The sequence below is a fragment of the Macrobrachium nipponense genome, chromosome 34 (assembly GCF_015104395.2).
Source record: "Macrobrachium nipponense isolate FS-2020 chromosome 34, ASM1510439v2, whole genome shotgun sequence".
NCBI classification, from domain to species: Eukaryota; Metazoa; Arthropoda; class Malacostraca; order Decapoda; family Palaemonidae; genus Macrobrachium; species Macrobrachium nipponense.
The window spans coordinates 44,634,697-44,641,049 of record NC_061095.1 but is presented as its reverse complement, the minus strand read 5'-3'; positions in this window follow the sequence as shown (position 1 = coordinate 44,641,049).

Below are 6,353 nucleotides of genomic sequence, written 5' to 3'. Positions count from 1 at the left end.
CTTAAGAATATTTTTAATCATCATAATACAATAATAAAAGTTAATTATATCACACACTATTATTTGGAAAGCGCTCTCCTACCTTTGGCATCAGGGAGAACAGGCTCTCCGATGCCGCCTAGGGTCTGCGACGCTACACAACCTCATTAATCAATCAATCAAAATAAAGTAAAAGATTCTCATCCCGTAAAGGCCCCCGTACACAGACACAGACAGGCAGACGGAGAGAGAGAGAGAGAGAGAGAGAGAGAGAGAGAGAGAAGAGAGAGAGAGAGAGATTATTAGTTTTATTTTATTGCTTTATTTTTACTTATTATTTTTACTTTTATTTTTATTATTTCTATTTTTATTTTTATTGTTTTAATTCTTTTACATTTTTAATTTCATGCTTATTATTTTGATTTTTAATATTATTATTTTGATCATTTTTTTTTAAATTACTATTATTTTTATTTTTATTACTTTGTTATGTTTATTTTCGTTTTTGTTATTTTTGTCTTATTATATATTTATTTTATTTTCATTTTGTTTGCAAATTATTAATTTTACTTCATTATTTTTATTTGTATTTATCATTATTTTATTATTATTTTCGCTACTATTAATTTTTTATTTTATCATTTTTATTAATTTCATATTTGAATTTATTATTTTCATTTTTATTATTTCGATATTATTTTTATTATCATAATTTTATTATTATTTAAAACAGAATCCCATCTAATAAAAGGAGCCCATAAAAACGCCAAAATATAGAGAAAATTAAATATTCCAGAGACTGCTGTCTCCTTCTTCAGGTAGATGAATGAGAAAAGAGATCCATCAACAGGTAAGCCAATTTAGGTCACTCCCAGTGATAATCCTTCTGTAATCCTCTTAAGTGTTGGTTGAATGAAAACTTTATCAATGACATCTGTATCCTATGCGCCCTTTGAGATGATCATTACTTATCTCTGTTTAATGAAGGCCGATTCCATCATCTGGCTTTTGTACCGACAGTTGCTGCTATAAATTATACGTGACAAATTGCAGTTTATTCTGTGGTTATGTTCATTTATATGGTTGAAAATAGTTGAGTTCTGTTGTCCATACCTAACTGACCATTTGTGTTGTATTAATCTCTGGGGATGTGATTTTCCTGTAAATCCGATGTAAGATTGGTCACGGTCCAGGCATGGGATTTCGTAAATGGCTGTGTCCTTGGGGGATGTCTTGTGTTGGACGTTAATCAGGGATTTTGCTAAGGTGTTTGGGTAAGTAAATACATAATGGATCACCGTCCTAATCCTGTCCAGGTGTGGAATTTTTATTTTATTGTTGGGTTTTTCTCTGGTCTTGTCTTGAGGGGGTCGGTAAAAAATTACGGTTGCTTTGTAAATTGCTTTCTCAATTATATGGTCAGGATACCTTAAAGATGAAAGCTTCTTACGAATTAGTTCAAATTCCTTATCCAGGAAATCTGGGGAACAAATTCGTAAAGTTCTTAAGAATAGGTTGCTGATTAAGCCTATCTTGATAAGAATGTCGTGATAGCTAAAGTAGTGAATGTATGAAAGTGAGAACGTACGTTTTCAGTGCATATAGATTTGTATTTTGTTGTGTCTTCGATTATTAAAATATAAGAAATGTAATTTTTTTGTCAGTTTCCCATTCAACTTAAATTTTATGCTGGCACTAATGCGTTTAATTTTGAAAGGAATTCATTAAAATTGCCCCATCTATTATCCCAAAATGTTAGAATATCATCTACATATCTCATCCACAGCATGTTTTGGGGTTTTATTGCATTTATTACTGAAGTTTCAAAGTATTCCATATACAGATTGGCTAAAACAGGACTTGAAGGACCACCCATACTACACCCGAATTTTTGCCTATAGAATGATTCCTCGAATGAAAATATGTTATTAGATACACATAATTCAACTAACATTATTATTTTGTCAAGCGCCAATGGGAAATTATCTGAATAAGGGGGTAATTTTTCTCTCAAAAAATTGAAGAACCTTCAGTGACAAAGAAGATTAAATTTCAGTTATAAAATGAAGTATGGAAATTTTGCACTAGGAGGGATTTCATAGTTAGGTTTTTGAACTGTCTTTTCAAAGAAATGCCGAACTGATATTCATAAAGAGCCCGTGTTCTCCCTGATTCCTGGTTTATTTCATATTTTTGTATAATTAAATTTTCTTTTTAAACCCGATTCAGTAGTTTATAAAGGAAAAGAAACTCAGGATAATAATAATTTCTCTTCTTTCATATATTACAAAAGCTTATTTTCCACTCTAATAAGAAGGCCAAGTGTTTGTGCGTTCATTAGCGTGTTTACGAAACCAGGGAAATGATGAATACGAGAGAATCTGAGGAGGCAGGGAATGAGTAAGAATGCAGGTGGGAAGAAGAAAAGGAAATATTAAATTGTCCGAGCAAAGATCTTGAGAGAAGGAAATATTTTTCAAGGGGACCTCATTCCTCTCTTCCTTATGTACCTTTAATGACATTTGTGTTTATATTCAAGGTTTCTGAGTACTTCACAAATGGGCATTTGGCCAGAACTGACATTTCACGGACTGACCCTCAACTGTAAAGGACCTTTAGTTAATGGACATCAATTTCTTTTTTATAGCTTTTCAACTTTGACATTTCCCTTTACTTTTCATGGTCATTAAATATGAGGAAAATAGAGAGTATTGTTTTGTGCTTTTAATATTTAGAGGGATTATTTATATCGCCAAGAAAGTTTTCAAAAATTTTATGAATTATCATTTGCATTACTCGTGGGTTTGGTTACACGTCCAATGAAGATAGAATTTTATAGCATAAGATCAACTGGATTAAAATGGACTCTCTACAAAAACGATTTTTGGGTTCGATGTTCGTATAGATATCTTCTTCAGCGTGACGTATTCATTGCATTTCTCTCAGGCGGTGGAATGTGGTCCTTGAGGGAGGAATCTGGCTGTAGAGGTGCAGTAGTTGTCGTTCTTTCAATTGCTGGTGAAAATTCGTGATTATGTTCAGACTCCAACTTTATATTCCAATTTTGATGCATCTTAAATATCGGGAGGAAAAAAGGGTAAAATACATCGGGTAAGGAGACTGTGAGTGACAGAAAGACAGGACAGAGGGACAGAAATGACTGTTGTGGCAATAGCAGACGACAATGAAGCAGATTACAATAAAAATGTTAAAAAATGAAGTAATAGGCCAAGTACACTTGGCAGCGTCGGAGGAAACGACTCAAGCACCAGGATGGATTGACAATAGTATAGGCAGAAAAATCACTCAGACTGCTGCTCCCAAGCTTGACTATTAGTGATGTGATTCTGTCCATATATGATCTCACGTATTTTTCTTAAGCTAATGATTAAATAGTTCCGACTTATAACAGAAAAATCTTTTCAAACCAATTTGGCAGAGGTGCTATGATGCATTATATCTTCTTGCAATGAAGCACATTCGTAACAGTTATCAATGATGTTTTATTCAGTTTATTTTTTTAAATGGATAAAGAGTCATTGCTAAAAATCTCCTAAAGAACTAAAAAATTAAAAATGCTGCAGCTTATTCAGGTATAATTGCTCTGCCTGAACATTCTGGAACGACCGCATCCAGATATCTTATTGAACTGTTTCCATTTTAATTCCAAAGCTTTATGGAAAACGCAAACAAAAAAAACTATTTTCGGCATCACTAAAGTACTCATTTAATTTGCTACTTCAAAGCGAATGAAGTGGACGATTAACGCGATTGAAATGAGTTTTAAGGGACAAGTGAAGGTGATGCTGTCAAAAGTTTTGTCATTGGTGCTTTCGAAGGTTGGTTTACAACGTTCTCAAATTTGTTCTAGAATTACGGCATAGTCTAATAGCTATTTGTAGTGAGTCATTGCAACGAATAATCACACATAACTTCATGATAACCGTACAACAGTTAGCGAAGGTCATTACCTTACCTCTTACTCATTAAAAGAAATCAAAACAACAGCAAATATCTTGCGGAGTATTCGTGCCTCTATTTTAACCGTTTACTCTTAGAGTAAACACTGACCGACGTCGACGTTTCAGAAGGGAAGGTCTGACCATATGGCGCCGTTGTCTCGCAAGAGCCATTTAGTGTTTATGAGCGTTCTCTCCCGCCCTCTCTTCTCATTCTCCGGGCGATAAAGACGTCCTATCATAAAAGGCAGAAAGAAAACCTTAGCCTCTTCAGCTCCTCTTCATCTCTAGAGCCCTTCGGCCACCCAGATAAGAACCACTTTAGAAGTTGTGAAGTATTGTTAGGGCGATAATGTCAAGCTTCTTCCAGTAATTGGGTCTTTTACAGAGGCAGGAGAAATTAGCCTCGTGTTACATATTATCTTAGACACTGCACTCAAAGAAACATTTAGATGGCTATTTTGAATGTCTGCTTGGAGATCAATCTATACTCTCTGTATATCAACACATATTCGGTTAAATAATTCATTTCAAAATGTAATTGTGAAACTACTGCCATAATCCGTATGGGCTTTCAACGTTTTGATAAAGCATAGAAGTAAACTATTTAACCTTAGAAATCAAGCATAAACACCGTCGTACAGATAAAGAACAGGACGTTACTCTGAAATAGTCAATAGTTCTGGAAAGTTAGTGGAAGCTACCCCATGCACCTGAAGTCACAGAACTGGTCATAATTTTGGGCAAATAAAAAAACGTTCTCAATTAGTTATCCTAAAGAAAGAAAAAACCTGACCTAAATTCAATGCATTAAACCTTTAAGTGCTCTCCTACCACACTGTTGCAATTCAAGGATGCGCAGTGCATAACCGACGGAAATTTGATAATGACGACATCATTGCGATTAAATCGCCAGCAATCGCCATGAATCGTAATCGCGTCGCTGACTGTGGTGCGCTGCAACAAGTGATGGCGGATCTTTTAGACTGTCTAAAACATATGCAACCTGGCCACATACGCAACACTGATGCAAAGGCGTCGCCACTAATACAATGGTTTCACCATTTGTCGTAATTAGATTGTGCAACTTGTTATTAGCAATTGCGACATGCTCCATCCATTATGAAGTGCGCATGTATCGCCATGGTTACGTGGCAGCACACTCAGTGGGCCGCGTGGGTTCCGATGTGGCAACGCTGCCTCGTGCACGTTGCCAAGCATAAAATGCAGCAACCAAACACGAGGGGTCAGGAGTCTTTCATGAGCGACCTCATAGTAATCTCTGTTGCTCTCCTCACCGCGGCAATACGTTTCCTCCTGAATGTGAGGATCTTCTTTATATGGGGTTTTGGCACAGTCCACAATTCCATGAAAAATGTCTCTATCCTGGTAAAATTCCTGTATAGGCCTGGATTTCCAGTTGCTAATTCTTGCATCAAGTTTTCTTATGAAATTGTAGAGGCAAGTAACTTTGAAAATATACATTGCAAAATGTGACGATACATTGTTAAAAAGCCTGCTTTGGAGACACTGCTGCCTCATGACTTAATGGTATGGAAATAACTGTGGTGTCAAGTGCTTGTAACTCCTTGTGTTTATGAATGCTTATTTCTTTCATTTTATTTCAATGAAGAAAAATGGGTTGATATCGATTTTCATTACAAATACCTGAGTTCAACTGGGATTTATTTGGTGGGAATCGATATCAACTTTTACCTCACTTGCTAGCGTGGTCAGTTAAGGCGTCACAGAAGCCCTGATTTCTCATATATATATATATATATATGATATATATATATATATATATATATATATATATATATATATATATATATATATATATATGTATGTATATATATATATATATATATATATATATATATATATATATATATATATATATATATATATGTATATATATATATATATATATATATATATATATATATATATATATATATATATATATATTACGTTTGTAAATTAAACCTCCATGGATGTTCCTTAACTGTTGAATATAGATTATTGGCTTGCAGAAGTATAAATAGTAATGCTTTTAAGTTACCACCAAAAAGTAAGCAAACAGAAGACTCTAATCTAGACACCCTGGTATGAAGAATGGCAGCGATTTTGGCTCTAAGTCAGTTACTTTGAGGCAAGGAAAGGTTTCGTTTGAAGACTACGTTCTTGCATTCTCGGGGAACAACTTATTAGCCCTGAGTTCGTACATTCATTTCAGTTGAATTCTTTTGGGTTTATACATTTCTGACGCAGAACAGAAAATTTGAGCACTCTGAGAGAGAGAGAGAGAGAGAGAGAACTCTTGCAAAATGTTTCCTTTTAATTTTTTATTTTAAAACTAGTTCAAAATATCAATTAGGCGTAAATGACAATATTGTCTTACCAGTTTTGTGA